General features: G+C 49.6%; 1 protein-coding gene across 10 annotated transcripts in view; it reads right to left on the bottom strand.

Annotated features, from left to right (window-relative positions):
- The window catches only part of ANKRD26 (ankyrin repeat domain 26), a 1,096,841-nt gene that overhangs the window by 504,923 nt on the left and 569,287 nt on the right, over window positions 1-22,631 (bottom strand). The gene's annotated exons all lie outside the window — the stretch shown is intronic.

The following is a 22,631-nucleotide window of genomic DNA, read 5'->3' as shown; positions in this document are numbered from 1 at the left end:
TCCTATCATGCATGTGCTTCTGAACTCTTTCACATTTTGCATTGGGACACTTCAAATATATGTTCTGCAAGGGGCCTCCAACTTGATTTTAAAGTAACAGTTCTCTGATAATACCCTACAGTCTTCTGGGTTCTGTAGTGCTTTTAGATATTTTATTTAAAGGAAAAAACTGCTCCATCAAGATATAACATCTGCCAAAAAAGGACTACGTTTACCGTATATAATGCTAAGTATGCTTTAATAAGTATTTGCCGTATTCGGAACACAAACTGAGCTTAAACCAACAAGGGCTTACTTGTATTGGCTTCCAGGTAATATCAAGACTGATTTGCATTTACTTGGTTTACTGAGTAAAAACAATGCATAGCAGCACGGCCCAAAGTAACAGCCAGTGGCTGAGACTACATAGGCTTTTTCATCACATTTGCTCTTTCTGACAAGAGCAACTGAGGTCATGATTTTGATAATCCCATCAGTCAGCTTCCAGCCACCCTGGGTCTATGAAAGGTGGAGGATTAAGGTAACAATAGGATGACGGTTTGAAATAGAACACCCTTTTAACCCCTAGGACTGAGACTCTCCAATGACAATAATTCAATACATGGATGGGAATTGCAATCATGTTAGACTAACTGAATTCAATATTACCCAAGTTGATGTTGCAGAATCTTTATCTAAAGTAAACCCCAGACGGTCATTCCAATCAGGAGTTTTGAAACCAACCAAAAGTCACAGCGCCACTTGGATAATGTTGTACAACATGCTTCAAGAGTACACTTGCTCAGAACCTTGAAATGCCATACCTACACCAGAGTTTTATACTACTCTTATAAACGGTATTTTCTGAAATGGCACAAGCCAAACCTTTTGAGTTCATAGAAAATCCTACACTGTGAAGTGTAATAAGATATTCCTAAGGCTCTTCAGACCAGCAACAGCAAGCTTGCCACAAATAGCCAGCCAGTGAGTTACTGTTAGAGATGAATGAATAACGACGAGTGTAAGTCTGAGAAACAGATGATGGATGATGCTCATCCTTGAATAGTATGTGGAAGTATGCATCTTTGAGTTCCACAGACGTCATCCAAATGGCTGAAAGATTTAAGACATAGTGGCCATGTCACAAATCTACTAGGAAAAACATATCTGTTTAATAATTATCTATAACTTATCTAATTATTATAACAAAAACCTGAGGATCGTTTTCATCTTGGGCATAAGGATAGTACTAGAGCTACGTTAATTGTTCTCAAAAGTCATGTTTTTCTGAATTTCTAAGAGTTCTTGAAAAAAAATCAGCAATCTTGGATAATATGAAGGAGGGACTGGGCAAAGGCCATACGCATATCCTTCTTTGATTACAACAAACAGCCGATGATCTTTATTGCAGCAGACTTCAATACTTTGATGTGTTTCCCATCAGCCCAGGTCAAAACACTACCCAATGATCTTGGAGACCCAAAATCTTGCTCTTCTTAGGGTCTGATTCAGAGATTTGCAGAAAAGGTACAAATGCGACGAAGTAACCTCTCCGACAAACCATTGAAGTTATGGTCTCATTTAGATACGCAATACAGCAGAGAAGGTGGTCCCAGCAGAACAAACTTTAGAAGCACACACATTTGAAGACCTCTTATACAAAAACACACTAGGAAAACAATGTTTGTCGTCCAATGTTATTTAATCACATTGAACATATTTTGTTATATTTCTGGAAGTAAATATCCAGGTTGTAGGGGTCATTCATTTCTTGTTTTTTTCTGAAACAAACTTCTTCCCATATTAATGGTCCTTGTTTGACCCTTATTATCTATTGGCATTTGGATGTTCATACGACCAACTCACAATGAGTAGGCTAGTCAGATAACCTCATACTATCCTATTTAGGTTCACGTTTTTTTACAAAATGAAATCAAAGAACTCAAGCAAAACTGGCACAATCAAATTTCATCCAAAAACACCTCGTATATTTAAAGAAATGGAAACCTTTTATCGAACAAGTTACTTACCTTCGGTAACGATATATTTGTAAGAAACATAAGTTAATGATAGATTCCTTACCTTAGAATTACCCTAGCGTCTGATCCGGAAAGTTTTCGTAAGCAGCACTCCTGCGTGTCGGAAGGTGGCGTCGTGTAGCTCCGCGTCCGTCGTTGGCATCGTGGTCGCAGAGATGACGTCGCAGCAGCTATTTAGATGCCGCCCTCGCGAGCTGACATCAGTTCTGTACATGACTTTCTGCGCCAGGAACGCAGGGCCATGCAAGATACTGACCACTGGTGCATTAAAACTAGGGCCCTGAAAGGGATGACCTTAACCCTATAAATCAGTTTGCAGAAACAGAGAGTAAGGAATCTATCACTAACTAATGTTTCTTACAGACATATTGTTACCGAAGTTAAGAAACTTGTTCATCTGAAAGAAACACGTAGTGATAGCTTAGAATAGATACCCGAGCAATACCAACCCCGGTTGTGGGTCTGCGAACCAAGATCACACCAGAAAGTCCCAGAGAACAGAACGGCCAAAGAAGCCATCTTTCCGGACTTGGCTGTCCAGGCAATAATGCTTAGTAAAAGTGTGCAATGAAGCCCACATTACTGCCTGACAAGGGGACAACACGTCCCAATGCTGTAGTGGCAGCGTTGCTCTGGTGGAATGGGCACGTAGCCGCACCGGAGGCTCCTTTTTAGCCAGAGAATCAGGCTTTAATACACCAGATGACCTATCGGGAGATAGTCCGCTTGTATACGGCCCAACCTTTCTTGGTGCCAATGTAGCCAACAAAGAGCCGGTCATCCTGCCAGAACTGTTGTGTGTGGTTCAGGTAGAATGAGAGCACACATTTTTGGTCCAGACAGTGGAGCCTCTCTTTCTCTCTAGAAGGATGCGGAGGCGAAAAGGTGGTGGGCAAAGTGATGGTCTGCCCGATATAAAAGGCAGTGACAACCTTTGGTAGAAAGGATGGACGTGTTCTGAGCACAACCTTGTCTGATGGACAGATAGAAAAGGAGGTTTACAAGAAAGAGCCTGGAGCTCACTCACTCTCCTGGCAGAGGTGATGGCGACCAAGAAAGCAGTCTTAAAAGTCAGCAGACGAAGAGGACAGTGTGAAGAGGCTCAAAGAGAGCGCACATTAAATATGTAAGAACTATGTTCAAGTCCCACAGTTGCATCACGAAAAGAATAGGAGGGAAAAGATGAGTAATGCCTTTGAGGAATCTATTTACAACAGGGGACTTGAAAAGAGAGGGCTGATCAGGGAGCCTGAGAAAGTCCAAAATAACAGAAAGGTAGCCCTTGATAGTGCCCAGAGCAGAGCCCTGCTGGGCTAATGAAAGAATGAACAGAAGAACTTCTGAAAGGGGGCAGAAAGGGGATCCACAGCCTTTGCTGTGCACCATGCCACAAATGTATTCCACCTGCAGGCGTATATCAACTTAGTGGAGGGACGCTTGGCTGCCAGAATGACATCACAGACTTCAGGAGGCAAGTCGAAAGGAATCAACTGCCGCAACTCAATCTACACGCAAAGAGGTGGAGACTGGACAGGTTTGGGTCCGAAGTGATGGTGCGCCAGTGGGGGAGGTGATGGCGGATCCTGCCGCCCACTGGTGTTTGATGGGCCTAAAAACCCAGACTAGGAAGGTTTGGAAGCAGTGGTGGCCGGGGTGGAGGTGGATTGACCCACCCGCTGGCCCCCTGACCCGCCTCGGCGGGTCCCACGTCCGCGTTGAAACTGTTGCTGCACGGGTCTGTGGCTCTGAAGCGAACGTGACGGGCACCCCTTCCGCGGCCACGAAAGGAGCAAAAAGCAGAAGGCGGAGGAGGGCGAGTGGCCAAAAGGCCCAAGGACTTGGCCGTAGCCAACAAGTCCTTAAATCGCTACAGCGCACTATCCGCTTAATTGCCAAAAAGGCGAATGCCATCAAAGGGCATGTCCATCAAGGTGTTCTGGACATCCCCCCAAAAAACAGTGGTCCTCAGCCAGCCGTGGCGACTGAGCGCCACTGTTGTGGAAATCGCTCTGCCCAGCGAGTCGGCGGTGTCAAGGCCACACCGAATCGTGAACTTTGCTGCATCTGTCCCTTCAGCAATCGCTGAGAGAGCACTGTCCGGGACTCCTCTGGACACTGAGGCAGCACCAGCGCTACCGTATCCCACAATGAGTGGGAATAACAGACCAAGAGGCATGGGGCCCTGAACTGGCGGAAGAAAAGATCTTCCTACCAAGCTATTCCAGCTTGGATTCGCTGTATGGGGGTGAGGAAGGGAATGAGCTTTGGGACGCAGTGGCTTGGACAACCAAGCTCTCAGGGGTTGGGTGTTGGGAAAGAAAAATGGTGTTGCCTGGGGTCGGGCGATGGCGTTGGGCCACGTTTCTATCCACAGGAGCCCCTGTGTTGGGCCTGGACCAGCTGCCCAAAAGAATGCCTGAAAGTGCGTCATTAAAAGGCAGCAGTGGCTCCGCAGAGGTAGCCATCAGCTGAAGCACTTCTATCAGGAGATTAGTCCTGACGGCCACTGTAGGGAGTTCGAGGTGGAGAGCCTCGGCTGCCCTACGCAACACCACTGCGTAACTCGCACCCTCCTCCGTAGCCACGGTAAGAGGAGTTAGCATGCCAGGGTCTGGGGAGGTGTCAAGACCGCAGGCATCCCCCAATTCCTGTACCCAGTCCGGGTCAAACTCAAACTGTGCTGTGAGAGGGTCCTCAAACCTCTGCCAGTCCTCTCCATCCTCCGAAGGCTGCTGAACAGGCCGAAAATAAGGAGGGTCACCATAGGGGTAGAAAAGCCCCATCTGCTTCTGAATCGGCGTAGAGCGACTCCGTGTCTACATCAGGGCTGAAACAGGGGGCAGCGACGTCAAGGGGGCACGGATCCTTGGGGGCCCTGCGGCGCTGCAGCCGACAGCGATGCCGGAGCCACTGACAATGAAGAGCAAGGGCCCCCAGTCGGACCCGTGAGGCCCAAAGGCACGCCGGTGGGGCTTGTCGGCCCAAAGAGGCGGGCCGTGGCTGACAGAATTTCCTGTGGCTGGGCCATTGTCGTCGCTGGACCCAGGATGGGCGGGTAGGCTGGCGGCGACTGCGTAGGCTCCGCCGTGGCTGTGGGGGTGGCACCACCCGAACCCTCAGCCGCGACTGGGAGGGGAAGCTGCAGAGTGATGGCACTTCTTCGACTTCTTGTGATGTTTCGCCTTCACTGAGCCAGAGTGTGAATACTTCGATCCCAACGAACAATGGTGAGGGCTCCGCAACCGGTCCCTCGACCTCCCACGAGACCGGGACCTTGAACGGCATGGAGCAGACTGCCAGACTTCAAGCAACTTTCGGGAACGCTCCCACAAAATCTTCGGCACCATGGCCTGGTAGCCGGGAAACGACTTAGGGTCGTGGTCACGCCCTAAGCAGTAGAGTCACACGCCGGTGCGGGTCCGTCACCGACATCATGCGATGACAGTCCCTGCAGGACTTGAAACAGGGCATCCCTACGGCACCAGGAGTCGATCGACTCGAGAAACAGAGACGAAAAACTTAGTTATAAAGTGACTGGGGGTATCGCTCTCTCCCGATCAGCACTTGCTGGCGCGGAAAAATTAAGAACCGACGGCAGCGCGCGAAGGCGGCATCTAAGTAGCTGCCGCAACGTCATCTCGACGACCAGGACGCCAACAACGGACGCGGAGCCGCACGATGCCATCTTCCGACGCGCAGGGGTACTGCTGACGAAAACTTTCCAGATCTAGTCATGGCGCCTGGGGGTAATTCTAAGGTAAGGAATCTATCACTACATGTTTCTTTCAGATTGATATTTCAGTAAACCATCATACTAATCCTAGTGATGCCCTAGCAAAAAGGCTACAAAACAACTGTAATCAGGTAGCAAATAAAAATTCTCTGCCGTTCCTTAACTTGATGTCAGCTGATTTAAAGAGACAGTGTTACAAACTAGAAAGAAAACAGAAAGAATTAGTCCTCAGATGATTGGATAGCACTACATCGCCATAGCACTACATCGCCATAAAATCACAATTGCTAATGGACAAAATAGTAACAATAGGGTTGATCAAGCCAGTAATCAGGCAAGGGTACTAAGGAACAAGTTACTTACCTTCGGTAACGCTTTTTATGATAGATACAGTATCTGCCTGTGGATTCCTCACCTTGTGAATATCCCCCTTGCGCCAGCAACGTTCGGAATTTTTCTTTGTAACACGCCGGCGTGGGCGACGTCACAGGTACGCGGCATCGCGCGCGACTCCGTCTGACGTCACCGACCCCTTATTAGGCCTACGTCGGCGTGATGACATCAGTTCCGCCCTTTTTTCCGTGCCTTTGAGGCACCCGGACGGACCAATGATAGCAAATATACATATATACAATGTACATAGTACACACAAATCAGAACAGCACACATAGTGCGAAGCAAAGGTATCAAAAACCCAATATATATACAAATATAAATACAAATATACACAAACTCAGGTATAGCAGAGTGGACAACGGGGAGGCGGGTGGGTCAGCGAGGAATCCACAGGCAGATACTGTATCTACCAGAAAAAGCGTTACCGAAGGTAAGCAACTTGTTCTTCTGATAGATACATCTGCCTTGTGGATTCCTCACCTTGTGAATAGAGTCCCACAGCAGTCCCCACTCCCGGAGGAGGGTGTCCACTCTGCTACACCAGGAAATCTTGGAGGACAGAGCGCGCGAAGTGGCCGTCCCTCCTCACCTCGGTATCCAAGCAGTAGTGCTTCGCGAAAGTGTGGAGGGAGGCCCAAGTCGCGGCTCTGCAAATGTCCTCAACAGGTACACCTCTAGACAATGCAGAAGTTGTAGACCTTGCCCTGGTAGAATGAGCTCTTATACCCTCCGGAGGGTCCTTACCCGCCAGAGAGTAGCAAATCTTGATGCACAGGATTATCCACCTGGAAAGTGTGCGCTTGTGCACCGATCTGCCCTTCCGACAGCCAGCAAAACCAACAAACAGCTGGTCATCAATCCGGAAGTCTTTAGTCCTATCCAAATAAAAAGACACCGCCCTCTTAGGGTCCAGACGGTGTAGTCTCTCTTCCTCCTTAGAAGGGTGAGGGGGAGGATAGAAGGTAGGAAGGGTAATGGACTGCCCTAGGTGGAAGGGAGTTACCACCTTAGGCAGAAAAGCAGCCCTGGTCCTAAGAACCATTCGTTCAGCATGAATGGTTAGGAATGGGGGCTTAGAACTAAGAGCTTGAAGCTCACTCACCCTCCTTGCCGAGGTGATTGCTACTAAGAAGACCGTCTTAAAAGACAAAAGCCTCATGGGACACTTGTGTAAGGGTTCGAAGGGAGAACCCATCAAGAATGTTAAGACAAGATTCAAGTCCCATTGAGGCACGATAAATGGAGAAGGAGGGAACTTATTCGTGAGGCCCTTCAGAAACCTCAAAACAACTGGAGATTTAAAAAGAGACGGCTGATCCAGCAAGCAGAGAAATGCCGATAACGCCGAAAGGTAACCTTTGACTGTGGCAACAGCAAATCCTTGCTGTGCCAAAGAGAGAGCAAACTGCAAAATATCAGACAGATGAGCCCTCAAGGGGTCAACAGCTTTCTCCCTACACCAAACAACAAATTTAGACCATCTATACGAATAGATGGACTTGGTGGAGTCACGCCTGGCCGAAAGAATGACATCCACCACATCGTGAGGGAGAGAAAAAGAGTTCAGGTTGCCCCCTTCAATCTCCAGGCATGAAGGTGTAATGTCTGGAGGTGGGGGTGTAGAACCTGCCCCTCCATCTGAGAAAGGAGGTCTGCCCTGAGAGGGAGACGGAGCGGCGGGTGAGAGGAGAGGTGGAGAAGGTCCGTGTACCACACCCTTCTTGGCCGATCCGGGGCGACCAATATGACTTGGGCCCGGTCCTGGCGAATCTTCCTCAGAACCCGAGGAATTAAGGGTATGGGGGGAAACGCGTAAAGGAGTTGATTTCCCCAACTCAACTGAAACGCGTCCCCCAAAGCTCCTTGCATCGGATACTGGAGACTGCAGAATGACAGGCAATGAGCGTTCTCGTGAGTGGCGAATAGGTCCACCCGAGGAGTCCCCCACATCTGAAAGATGTCGTGAACAACCTCCGGGTGAAGCCTCCACTCGTGATCGGCAGAGAACTGCCGACTGAGAACGTCTGCACGAACGTTCAGAACTCCGGCCAGATGATTTGCCATCAGACAAATCTGGTGGTCCTGAACCCAGGACCAGAGACGCAGAGCCTCTCTGCAGAGACACTGCGACCCTACTCCTCCCTGTTTGTTGATGTACCACATCGCGGTCCTGTTGTCCGTCAGGACTTGAACTGACTGACCGCGAAGGGAAGGGAGGAAGGCCTTGAGCGCCAAACGTATCGCCCATAACTCTAGAAGGTTGATATGAGGCAACCTTTCCTCTGGAGACCAAAGACCTTTGACCTCCAGATCCCCCAGATGAGCACCCCACCCGAGAGTGGATGCATCCGTTATCACTGTGGCCACCGATGGAGGCAGCTGGAAAGGCTTCCCCTGAGAAAGATTTCTTTCCACACTCCACCAAGACAGATCCGCCGCAGTTTCTCTGGAGATCCTCACAGACTCCCTGAGATCTCCATTGTGCTGATACCACTGCCTGCGGAGACACCACTGGAGTGCCCTCATGTGCCAGCGTGCATGGTTGACCAACAGAATACAAGAAGCCATCAGACCGAGCAGGCGAAGGACCTTCAGGACTGGAACAACCGCTCCATTGAAAAATAAAGGAATCATTTCCTGTATGTCGCGAATCCTTTGAGGTGGAGGGAATGCACGACATACAGTAGTGTCCAGTACCGCACCTATGAACAGGTTGCGCTGGGAGGGCACCAGGTGAGATTTGGGTACATTTATCGAAAAACCCAACCTGTGTAACAATAGAGTTGTCTCTTGCAAATGGAGGAGCACCTTCCCTGGCGACTCTGCTTTGATGAGCCAGTCGTCCAGATACGGAAATACAGGAATCCCCGATCTTCTGAGATGTGCTGCCACCACCGCCATCACCTTGGTGAAAACTCGAGGCGCAGTAGTAAGTCCAAACGGGAGGACCGCAAACTGGTAGTGTTGCGAACCCACCGTAAAACGGAGATACTTCCTGTGCGACTTCAGGATAGGGATGTGAAAATAAGCATCCTGCAAGTCGATCGACACCATCCAGTCTTCTTCCAACAGCGCTTGAAGAACCTGTGCAAGAGTGAGCATCTTGAACTTTTCTTATTTCAGATACAAGTTCAAGATCCTGAGATCCAAGATCGGCCGAAGCCTGCCATCTTTGTTGGGGATCAGAAAATACAGGGAGTAGCATCCCTGACCCCTCTCCTGCTCCGGAACCACCTCTATCGCACCCTTTCTGAACAGTGCCAGGACTTCTTCCTGCAGGAGGAGCAGGTGGTCCTCCGAACAATAACCTTGGCAAGGAGGGTAATTGGGAGGAAATTCCCGAAAGGGAAGGGCATACCCATTTTCTACGAGATTGAGAATCCAAAGATCGGATGTAACCGATTCCCAATCCCGTAGAAAATGAGTAAGCCGACCCCCTACCGGACCCACATGATCCGGAATGGCGGATCTAGGGCTGCTTTGCTGCTGCAGGTGGGGGGTGGGTATTGGAAGAGGAAGTAGAGGAGGAGGAGGCTTGACGTCCACGTCCACGACCCTTCTGTCTACCTCTATAAGACTTGTACAGAGGGTTCTGCTGCTGCTGTTGCTGCTGGCCTTGCCTGAAAGGACGAAATGAAGATCTGCCAAAACCCCTGAACTTCCTGGCAGCTGTACCTCTCGACTCTAAACCCAAAGACCTAGCCGTCGCCCGGCTATCTTTGAATCTCTCCAGAGCTGTGTCTGCTTTCTTTCCAAAGAGACCAACCCCGTCGAAAGGTAAATCCAAAAGAGTTGCCTGTACATCAGAGGAAAACTCGGAGGATTTTAACCAAGCAGCTCTTCTGGTAGCCACCGAAGAACCCATTATCCTAGCCACGGAGTCAGCAGTGTCCATGCCACTCTGAATAACTTGACGGGCCGCAGCTTGAGTGTCCAAAACAACCTCATTAAAGTTCTTTCTGTCTTCTTCTGGAAGTTTAGCAGATAATTGTTTGACTGAGTCCATTAAGGCATGCACATATCTGCCAAGCAAACAAGTAGCATTCGTCGATTTTAAGGCCATGCTACCAGAGGAGAAGACTTTCTTAGCGGCCTGATTCAACTTTTTGGAGTCCTTATCTCCAGGAACTTGAGGAAAGGAGCCAGCTGATCGATTTGCACAAGCAGCCTGAACCACCAAACTCTCGGGCGAAGGGTGAGATGACAAGAATTCAGGATCTCCAGGAGCCACCCTATAACGTCTCGCCACCGATCTAGACACTGCAGGTGCAGACAAAGGCTTTTTCCAAACCTCCAGAATTGGTTCGGTCAGAGCATCGGTAAAAGGTAGAGTAGGTTCAACGATAGAAGAGGGCGAAGGTAAGACCTCCGTGAGGATATTGGGCTTAAACTCAACTGTTGGCAGAGTCAAGTTTAGCAAATCAGCAGTCTTCCTAATTAACATATGATATGGAACAACATCCTTGGAGGGTGCATCCGAAACCACAGGTAACCCCCATTCCGGAGAAAGCTCAAGACTGCTAGCAGAATGAAGATCCTCAAAATAATCCTCATGCTCATGAAGTTCACCTTCCTCCATTTCAGATTCCACATACTCTTTTTCCTCAAGTAGACGCTGGGCTCTACGCCTCGACTATTCCATACGGACCGACGTCGACGGATTCGGTAACAACTCCGACGGAGTCGGGGCCGGCGTCGACCGAGGAGCTGGAGTCAGAGGAACAGGAACCGGCGTCGAGCCTCGATCTGAATACCGAGGTCGATCTGGAGCCGGCGAAGCCGTGCGCAGAGTCGATGACCTCGGCGGCGCTGAACCGATCCAAGGAGGGCATGGAGTCGACATGAAGGGTAGAAAAGGCGCCGGTGCATAAGCTTGGGGGACACCCAAGTTGAAAGACAAAGGACCCATAAGACCCGCAAGTGCTCCAGTGGGGTACATTGCCCTCGCATACACTCCATACATAGCATTTAGGAAATGCGATGGATCTTGACCAGGACCAGGAAAGGAAGGGTACGAACCCATTGGATTCGTAGGAGGTTGTACTGGATTCGGCTCCTCTTGATCCTTTTGACTTTCCGGTTCATCCTCGGGAATCGGAGACTGAGGGACCTCCACGACGTCCTCATGCTCCGAAGACTGACCCGAAGCCGGATTCGGATCCAGTTCCGGAACCGGTGTATGCTCTCGAGATCTTACCGGAGTGGTAGCATCAGCAGGAGATGGAGACACAAAGTCCTTGTGATGCTTTCGAGAAGACTTCTTCTTAGAGTCCGAAGAACCTGAATGATGGCGAGAACTATGCTTCTTCCTCTTATGTCTTTTCTTCGAGGAACCGGAAGCATGTCCAGAAGCCGATTTCGAAACCGACTCCGATCTGGCTCTCGACCTCGATGACTTCGATCTCGACCTCGATCGCGACTTCGACCTCGATCTGGAGTGTCTTGATCTTGATCTCGAAGATCTATCGGCTTCTTTACCTTTTATCTTGGCCAATAAAAGTTTTGCTTCTCTTTCACGCAGAACCTTCGGATTCATTTTTGAACAGGACCGGCAGCCCTTGACGTCGTGATCCGATCCCAAACACCATAAACAATCCTCGTGTGGATCAGTAATTGACATCATTCTGGCACACGAGCCACACTGCTTGAATCCCGTTTTCTTCTACGACATCTTCGACGAAGAACAGAAACAGTAACAACAAAAAGAAACAAAGTCTCTATCTGTAACAACAGAACTGACCCAGGAGTCCCGGAGGGTCCTTGAAGCGCCACAGCCTTCCTGCGCTGTTTGCGAGGGGTGACAATCACCAGGACTACACTCCCCACCGCCCCACGCGACCGGAAGTCGCGCACGCCCTGTCCCGCCCCCGGAGGTGCTCATAACTCCAGCCAGAGCCCCGGGGGAGCGGGGGACACACAGAACTGACCCAGGAGTCCCGGAGGGTCCTTGAAGCGCCACAGCCTTCCTGCGCTGTTTGCGAGGGGTGACAATCACCAGGACTACACTCCCCACCGCCCCACGCGACCGGAAGTCGCGCACGCCCTGTCCCGCCCCCGGAGGTGCTCATAACTCCAGCCAGAGCCCCGGGGGAGCGGGGGACACACAGAACTGACCCAGGAGTCCCGGAGGGTCCTTGAAGCGCCACAGCCTTCCTGCGCTGTTTGCGAGGGGTGACAATCACCAGGACTACACTCCCCACCGCCCCACGCGACCGGAAGTCGCGCACGCCCTGTCCCGCCCCCGGAGGTGCTCATAACTCCAGCCAGAGCCCCGGGGGAGCGGGGGACACACAGAACTGACCCAGGAGTCCCGGAGGGTCCTTGAAGCGCCACAGCCTTCCTGCGCTGTTTGCGAGGGGTGACAATCACCAGGACTACACTCCCCACCGCCCCACGCGACCGGAAGTCGCGCACGCCCTGTCCCGCCCCCGGAGGTGCTCATAACTCCAGCCAGAGCCCCGGGGGAGCGGGGGACACACAGAACTGACCCAGGAGTCCCGGAGGGTCCTTGAAGCGCCACAGCCTTCCTGCGCTGTTTGCGAGGGGTGACAATCACCAGGACTACACTCCCCACCGCCCCACGCGACCGGAAGTCGCGCACGCCCTGTCCCGCCCCCGGAGGTGCTCATAACTCCAGCCAGAGCCCCGGGGGAGCGGGGGACACACAGAACTGACCCAGGAGTCCCGGAGGGTCCTTGAAGCGCCACAGCCTTCCTGCGCTGTTTGCGAGGGGTGACAATCACCAGGACTACACTCCCCACCGCCCCACGCGACCGGAAGTCGCGCACGCCCTGTCCCGCCCCCGGAGGTGCTCATAACTCCAGCCAGAGCCCCGGGGGAGCGGGGGACACACAGAACTGACCCAGGAGTCCCGGAGGGTCCTTGAAGCGCCACAGCCTTCCTGCGCTGTTTGCGAGGGGTGACAATCACCAGGACTACACTCCCCACCGCCCCACGCGACCGGAAGTCGCGCACGCCCTGTCCCGCCCCCGGAGGTGCTCATAACTCCAGCCAGAGCCCCGGGGGAGCGGGGGACACACAGAACTGACCCAGGAGTCCCGGAGGGTCCTTGAAGCGCCACAGCCTTCCTGCGCTGTTTGCGAGGGGTGACAATCACCAGGACTACACTCCCCACCGCCCCACGCGACCGGAAGTCGCGCACGCCCTGTCCCGCCCCCGGAGGTGCTCATAACTCCAGCCAGAGCCCCGGGGGAGCGGGGGACACACAGAACTGACCCAGGAGTCCCGGAGGGTCCTTGAAGCGCCACAGCCTTCCTGCGCTGTTTGCGAGGGGTGACAATCACCAGGACTACACTCCCCACCGCCCCACGCGACCGGAAGTCGCGCACGCCCTGTCCCGCCCCCGGAGGTGCTCATAACTCCAGCCAGAGCCCCGGGGGAGCGGGGGACACACAGAACTGACCCAGGAGTCCCGGAGGGTCCTTGAAGCGCCACAGCCTTCCTGCGCTGTTTGCGAGGGGTGACAATCACCAGGACTACACTCCCCACCGCCCCACGCGACCGGAAGTCGCGCACGCCCTGTCCCGCCCCCGGAGGTGCTCATAACTCCAGCCAGAGCCCCGGGGGAGCGGGGGACACACAGAACTGACCCAGGAGTCCCGGAGGGTCCTTGAAGCGCCACAGCCTTCCTGCGCTGTTTGCGAGGGGTGACAATCACCAGGACTACACTCCCCACCGCCCCACGCGACCGGAAGTCGCGCACGCCCTGTCCCGCCCCCGGAGGTGCTCATAACTCCAGCCAGAGCCCCGGGGGAGCGGGGGACACACAGAACTGACCCAGGAGTCCCGGAGGGTCCTTGAAGCGCCACAGCCTTCCTGCGCTGTTTGCGAGGGGTGACAATCACCAGGACTACACTCCCCACCGCCCCACGCGACCGGAAGTCGCGCACGCCCTGTCCCGCCCCCGGAGGTGCTCATAACTCCAGCCAGAGCCCCCGCGTCGCGGGACGCGCGCGCGGGCGCCGCCGGGCTAAGCCCGGGCAAAGGGCGGGCCCTCTGTGGCCCTCAGAGGCACAAAGAGGACGGGACGGGCCACCCTCCCTGGCTACTACGAAGGAGGTGGTACATTTTTTACTTTATATTGTCCTACCATCCACTGGACACAGTAGGTAAATTATATTGACTCATAATAGTGACTGCCTTGATACCCTTCCCGCCTTAACAGATTTGGGCTTATGACATTGTACACTGGTCCAGTACTGGTGTTTATCGTTGTTGCCATATTGCTGCTATATACGAAACCTTTCAGCATTATGGATGGCACAGGGGTCTTAAATAATACTAACTCCCGTGGGGGGATTGGAAACGGGAGTTTGGATAACTTAAATGTCTGCCGTCAATCCCCTTTAGTAACAACCAATTACTGCCAACCGTTATCACTATTGGATGAACTTAATGCGCTTTGTAAAACTAACTACATCCTGTTTCAAGAGGGTAATGAATCAACTGGTGCCCCACTAAATTTAAGTCCTAGTCCTAACAAACCACCTACCCCCCAAGTAACCCACCAGGGAAACCACTCCTTAGTTTCAAACCCTCAGACACCCCCCACCAAAAGAAAGCGGGAAGCTACTCTCCCTTCGGTCTGTACTATTTCCCCGCAATCATTTAGGGCACGTTCTACCTCTTATTCTCCCCTACTTTCAACACCAATTGATCCTTTGACCCTGATTGAACACATCATTAAAACTTTAATATCCCCTTTGGTTAAAAAAATCATGGTCATCGGGGAAAAAGTTACCTTTATAGAAGAAACAACGAAGGCCAACGCCATCCTCTTAGAAAGTCTGGTTAGAGCTAACAAAGGTGAACTCACAGCCACTGCCGATATGTCACAAAGCAGTACTCCGCCAACCCAGCCTTCTGCACCTAATAAATCCGAAAAGTCATTACCATCTAATACCCGGCAGACCACACCTAACAGATGTAGTTCAAAAAAGGTAATACCTTTGAACTCTGATAACGGAGAAGGGTCATCTAAACATTCAACGCCCTTAGTGGGGACTCTTTCAAAAAATGATTACAGGCATAGAAAAAGTAATCAAATTGACCTACCGCCGGAGGCTGCTCCATTTGTTTGCATCCTATCAGGCGTGCCTGAATTAAGCAATGGAAATATCGAGGGTCAAACCGAGCTGGCTAACAAGGTATCATCTTGGTTAACAACGAATAGGCCCCTTCCACCAAATTTACATGGGAAAATACTGAATGTCAGAAGGGTGAAATGGCTGGGTCCTCTAACCAAAGATATAGCGGGAGATCTGATTCTTGTAAACTTTAGGGATCCTCGGGTTGTCCATTTTCTTCTGGGCTGGCAGCCACAAAGGGGGGACGGCCCAATAGTTGTAAGGGAATTGAGAGATTTTTACCCCAGAGCCGCATATATGCCCCATGTAAGATTCAAGACAGGAAATTACTTTAGGGGCAATAATACACTCAGCAACTACAAGCTACCCACTTGGCATCATTTTTCGTATTGATCTGGAAATTCGAGCCTGAACGGTCTGATAATAAATCCCTGATGCCTGGGGTTGCCTAGAACTGCAGAGGAGGCGGCTCTAAGTGGGGGAAGGATGTTACGTCTAGACCGGTTAAATGCCGATTGAGTGAGGGTTGTATCCCCCTTTCCATATGAATGAATCTTTTTCTTAACGCACTTTGCACTTTTTTCGTATAACTTAAAAATTGTCTGTTTTATTTTTGTACATTTATTGTATGTATGTACATATTTACTCTTTGGAATGGTATTCCCTTTTAATGTATAGATATGAATGTATTTTAATCTTGCACTGTGCTTTTATGGTTGCTTTGTCTCAACCGAATAAAGCTTATTGACTGACTGACTAACAACAGAAGATCCCTGAAACAGTTAGCGTCGACGACGCGGAAAAAAGGGAACTGATGTCATCACGCCGACGTAGGCCTAATAAGGGGTCGGTGACGTCAGACGGAGTCGCGCGCGATGCCGCGTACCTGTGACGTCGCCCACGCCGGCGTGCTACAAAGATAAAATTCCAAACGTTGCTGGCGCAAGGGGGATATTCACAAGGTGAGGAATCCACAAGGCAGATGTATCTATCAGAATAGTGTTTTACAACTGTTCACCAAATCAGCCTGCCTACAATTATGCACAGTTCCCACATTCAGTAGATCAAACGAGTTTAAGATTTGCTTTAAATACCCTGCAAGTGATTGACCATATGGATCCCGACATATGAAAATGAGAAGCAATGTCAGGCCAATAGGTAGGACGATGGTCAGCAGGACTGCCACAAGAAAAAATATATTCCTACAGGCCTAGGACTATATCCAATCCTTTGGGTTTAAGGCCAGCAGAACCCGAGCAAGTGTCATCATTGTGAATTTCTCTTTCTTGAGGAAAGAGTTAAAAAATCTGAGGTCCAAAATCGGTTCTTGAAGACTCTCCATCTTAATTGAAGCTTGTTTATTTATTTTTGAAGCTTGTAAACGGCTACCCCCAACAGGGGTGTCCCGGTGCTACAGACTAAGGGGGCACCAAAGGAGTCAGGCGAGGCGTGCCTATAGGTTGGAAAACAGACATGTTTTCAGCTTGCGTCGGAACACTGGTTCAGATGTGATCAGCCGAAGACACAGTGGGAGGCTATCCCACAGTTTGGCCGTCACCACAGCAAAGGCTCTTCCCCCTGTCCTAGAACGGCGGAAGCGGGGAGAGTAGAGAAGGCGAAGATGGTTAGATCTCAGAGCACGAGCAGACTGAGTGGCAACCTATACCTCTCCCCACCTCAAACACGATTTTGGGAAAGCATAGTGGCATGATCTGCTGACAACTGAGCAGAAACTGGAGGAACATAAAGAATGCAGAACATTGTCAGATAACGTGAAAGTCCCACTGATCCGACATAATGTCATGGCTAGGCAGAGGTCGGCATATAGAAGCAGCACACATTACACTGTATGAATGCATAGAGAGGAACTACAGCTCCCACAATCCTAAGAGTGAAGAAACTAGTCACTTGACCGGTCTATATAGCTCCACCCTTGCACTATTCAATGCTGGTCACTCGAGTAATTCAACTGGGTGTGAGGATCGTGAGGACGCTGCAGCCGCTGGCTTTCTATACCCTCCTATTCCTGCAGTGGATTGAACTTCACTCTGAAGAGAAGATCAGACTTCTCGGCGAAGCGAAGCCTCGTAAGTAGAAATATACCGCGTCTGCCTCAAGCTGTTGTGGGCGGTAACAAACATCGAGCCCAAACTCGGCTCCAACGGGAGAAAGGACTAGAACAGCCGCTGCACGCTAAACTAAGAGCGGCCGCTCTGGGAGTGCTGTCCTTCGCGGCCTTGACGCTCGCTCAGTGCCAAGAATGGATCGCTGATACACAAGGAAAACGTGGGCGGCCGCCGTTTGACTGCTGCCCTTCCTTGGAGCAATTACGCGCGTGCAGTGTCTTGACACCAACTACTCCCCTTCGGTAATAGACCTGAATGCCCTAACATTGTGTTTCCTCATCAGGAAATATACCAGGGCATACGCGCTATTGAAGCACTCATCTATAGTGGAAAAAGATCTTATCATACAGAATGTTCTTTTAAACTCTACACGGAAATATCGGCAAGCTGAAAACTATTTCTGGAAATACCTTATAAGAGCTATTTATCTTAAGGCACTAGATGGCGCTCTACGCCTATTATTTTTGAAGTCTCATTACTCCACAAGATCCAGACAGAATAATGGATGGATAAAGAAAATACTGGAGAATCTTAGAGGAGTGAAAGTGTCAAAAGGATTATCTGCTGTAAGATAAGTACCTCCTTTTTGTGATATTGAAGACTTATTTTTCTACATTTTCTTTATTTTTCTCTTTTTGGCTGTTTTACGTTGGGAGCTGTACAGTGGCATCATATGTAAGTACAAACACACATAAGGGCACATGGGGTGTGGTCATCCAGGAAAGTTATCTTATGTGTGTATTGTGTTTTATTTACAGGGCGTGCTGGGTGGATAGTAGGAAATTGAGGTACACCATATCAGACGACAACCCTTATCTGAGCCTAGCTGCTGCAACTTTATTGTTTCTTTTGTCCCTTTTGTTCCCTTTTCCCGGTAGTGGTGTTATCCGAGCAAGATTATTTTTCTATATACTCATGGGTATTACCACGTAGGGGAAAAGGTTAACTAGCATCTCATAGTTCCGCTGTATCCGGCCATAAGGTTAGTGATAACCTACTTCTGCACGACACAAAATAGAGTGCAAAGAGGGTAGACAAACTAAACAGTGCTTTACTGGCCTCAATGGATGATGAAATGGACCCTAAAGAGGCGTTGTGACAGCCATACCGAATGAAGAGGAGGAATAAGATTGTTGCTTCTTCTGGTGACCTCTACCCCACCACTACCCTTCCCCCAGGAGCCATGGAAATGCTGAACTGCCTGAGCGGGCTGTAAAGGATGCCTATGGCAATAGGCAAGGACTCTCAAAAATCCTCAGAACTTCTGATACTGCTGCTGAAATTGGTAGGCAGGGGAAAAGTAATTCCAAATAAAGTGTCAGAAATCTGCTGTCCAGCCTTTCAGGGTAGAATCTGTCTTCTCACCAAACAAGTGAACCCCATCAAAGGGTATGTGCAAGAAGGAAAATTGGACACCCACAGAAAACATGGTGGCAAGCTTCCTGGTTTGACATTTAATGACAACACTCATAACCTGGGTAACACAATCTGTGGTATCCAGGACCGAACTCTAAATAGCTTTTGCAATGTCGCGGCCATCCTGTATTGTCCAGGCAAACAAGTTCCAAAGAAAAAACCTAGCAAGTCGTGTCCCAGAAGGCATGAGTGTAACAACCCAAGAGGCAAATAGCATTCAAAGCGCTGGGCCAGCGGGTGAAAAACATTTCTTGCCCATAGTCTCTTTCATTCACTGTACACTGGAGCAGTTGGAAAACATGTGGATTGACTTTGCACTTAAAAGTCTAAGGAGTAAGATGTTCTGTCAAGAAAATTGGACCATCTGGTACAGGCCTGTGTCATGTTTGAATCGGGCAATGCCCAGGGGATGTATGACGGTACGACGCGGGCTATTACCACGCGTACCGTTACAACGCGTGTTTTACAACGCAAGTCGTTACCACGACTTGCGCTGTGGGGTGCGGACTTAGGAATAGTTTAATTTACTATTCCAACACCACTCCCCGTGGATAGTAGGGAAGGTTTTGGAATAGGAAATTAACTATTCCTTGTCCTTGAGCGCCCTCCAGCGCGCAAGTCGTGGTTACGACTTGCGTTGTAAGAGACGCGTCGTAATGGTAGCGTAGGGTAACATGCGCGTCGTAAAGGATGTTCCCCATCCCCAGGTGGAGTCAAGCAAGATTTACATCAGGCTGCCAAGAGGGACTTGGTCAGCTTTATCAAATGGCATGAAGGCTCTAAAGTAGAACCCTTGTGCAGTTAACTTTCGGTTCAAAGGTTGGCCTTGGTCTCCACTGTAGGGAGCTGCGAAATTAGCACCTCTGCAGCTTTGAATACCACCAGCACTAACTTCTACTAGGTGCCCTAAGGAAAAGGTCATTTCAGTCTATGGTGAGGTGTCCAAGCCACTGGCACTATGGGGATTAAGGTATAGGCTAGCATCCGCAAAATGAGGCCGGAGCAAGTGGTCCATCATTTCACATTTGTCTTCATTGTGGGTAATATGCTGAAGAGCATTACATTAGAGACAAAGGTGGCCTCCTTACACTTGAAATACTGCCTTTGATGCTAGGAAACAGGAGGAGTCTTCAGGTTGGCCTTCTTGATTATGTAGTGTGACATAGAGCACGGTGTAGCTGAAGCCGAATTCAGATATGATATCTGAGTCAGAGCAGGATTCAGTAATGGTGCATTTGGAACTGGGGATAGCTCCAAGAAGATACCAACTGGCAAAGCCTGCAGTAAAGGAGCAAAGGCACTGCCTGGGGCTCGAGCTGCCTGAGTTTGTAAGGGGTCATTCAGCAGACAGGGAGTCCACACAAGCAGAAGCCGGACTACAGACCCCAACTGATCCATGAGGCCTGGCAGTGCGGCATTGAAGCAGGAGTCGGGCCTTTTGAAAATAGACTAAGAGACCTCTGCCTGGAGTGTGAGATTTGAAAACGCAAAGAGCCTCCCTTAGACCTCTGTTTTCTTTTAGACTGGTCTCCCAGATTTATCTTGGATTTGAAAGGGATTGCTCCAAGACTTGAAGTGGGACTGACCCCATTTCGTGGGCTGAGTGACAGTGTTTAGCTTCTCGCTTAGATGCATCAAGGAGAATTTGTCACAGGACTTGGGATCATGCTTGATACAGAGGCAACAAAAACAGAATTCACGAATGTCTGTAACTGACATCTGCTTACGACACAATCTAAACCTTGTAGATTTTGAAAGGGTGACAAAAGTTTGGAAAAGAAGTTGAAAACTGAACCAGCTGAGCTCTAGAGCCACGTCGAAGGATGCTGAAAAAAAGGAACCATGTTAGTACACAGCAGTGGTGTCTATGTGCGGATCTGTATTATCTTGTCGGATGGTGGGATGGATTCACGACATAGGATGATGGTGCCACATGCAGATGCACAGGAGCTATGGCAAGAGTTTCCAGAGCCAATCTGTGACCTGGGAAGATTCACAAAGTGAGGTATCTACGGGTAGTTGTATGTGTCAGAAACACTGCATGCTGCTCTACAATATGACATTCTGCTGTCCTCAGGCAAGGGGCAATTGCCACCCTTTCTCCTCAGTCAGCAGCATTCAAAATGGTTCTATTTGCATTACTCTTCAATTGGTTACAGGGCAATGCACACATATCTAATGTAGCTATATGATAAGTCAAGAACTAGGTGCGACAGGGACCCCCTCACCCCCATTTTTTAAAACATATTTATCAAAACCCCATTCAGAATTCTTCTGAGGAAGTAATTAAAATACGATTCATATGCCAAATACACAAAGATTTAGCAGCATGTCAAAGGACCTTGTGAAGAAGGTTTAGCTTGGAAGAAAGGCCAACAAGAATGCTTGTTTGGAGAGGATGTAGCCTTACGGCTACAGTGGTCAACCTCAATGCTGGGAAACGGAGTTCGAGTCTCGGCAACGACGCTCAACATGAAAACAAGTTACTTACCTGTAACTTTGGTTCTCCAGTATTGGTAACTTTCATAGATTCCCATAGCTTGTATCATTCCCCGTCGTCGGAATGGGAGCCTTGGTAAATAAAAAATAACATAGCAGTAGGTACAAAAGAGAAAGAAAGGCCTAGGCCTCATCTCATTTTGTAGCATATCCACCTCTTTTTGAAAAAGAGACCAAAAATATGTAACAACCAATCAGATTAGCCTCACCCCATAGAACCTTCCTGAGAGAGTCTCAGAGCCTCAAATTTTCATAGACGTTGTGTAACAGTAACCACATTTGCTGAAGGCCGAGCTTTCCCAGGGGAGGAGGGTGGGCGCATGGGAATCTATGAAAGTTACCATTACTGGAGAACCAAAGTTACAGGTAAGTAACTTGTTTTCCTATTCCAGTATTGGAACTTTCATAGATTCCCATAGCTTGTATCAGAGTAGCTAGCAGTTAGCAATAAAGCACATTTTGTGACAGAAATACTGAAACAACACTGTATCCATACTTTCATAATAAGATAACAAATCTTGAAACAATAATCAGTAAACATTATCAGATACAAAATGTGCAATAATTGGAGGGAGGGATAGAAGGGAAAGCTCACCGCTTATTGGAAGAGATTCCTCAGGACTGCTTGTCCCACTGCTGTCTCACTCCACGTGGAAGAGTCGAAGCAATAGTGCTTTGTAAAAGTGTGGGCACTGCTCTATGTAGCTGTCCTACAAATGTCTTTGATAGGAACTCCAGCAAAGAGAGCAGTAGATGATGAAACTGATATTGTGGAGTGAGCCCGGACATGTCTTTCTAGCAGTAGTGAACTGCGCTGGCAATCCACCGTGAAATCCCCTGTTTTGAAAGGGGAAAACGTTTTCGAGGAGCACTGAAAGCGACAGAGAGTTGTGTGGACTTTCTAAAACACTTTGTGCGTTGAAGATAACATTTTAGGCATCTCTGGACATCCAAAGAATGAAGAGACCTTTCCGCTGGAGAATGTGCCAGACCTGATTTGGCCAGAGACAGAATGTAATGTAATATCTGATGAGGAGCAGAAGAGAAGGGATAAAGGTTCTCACGGTGGCACCATGAACAAAATTGTTTCCATTTTGCGCAATAGGTTTTATTTGTACTTGGTGCATGGCCTTGAGCTAAAACCTCTTTACAGTCTTGTGGGATATTTAGACTCTAGAATACTCGGTGCTCGGGAGCCACGCTGTCAACTGAAGTGAGCTCGGGTCCGGATGTACCACTTGGCCCTGGGACATCGTCAATAGAGAAGGAATGGTACGCAGGTGAAGCGGCTGATCTTGAGAGAGTAGGAGAAGCTCTGTGAACTAGAACTGGTGGG

This window comes from Lissotriton helveticus, chromosome 1_1 (assembly GCF_964261635.1).
Source record: "Lissotriton helveticus chromosome 1_1, aLisHel1.1, whole genome shotgun sequence".
Taxonomy (NCBI): Eukaryota; Metazoa; Chordata; class Amphibia; order Caudata; family Salamandridae; genus Lissotriton; species Lissotriton helveticus.
This window is presented reverse-complemented; position numbering and strand designations above follow the sequence as displayed.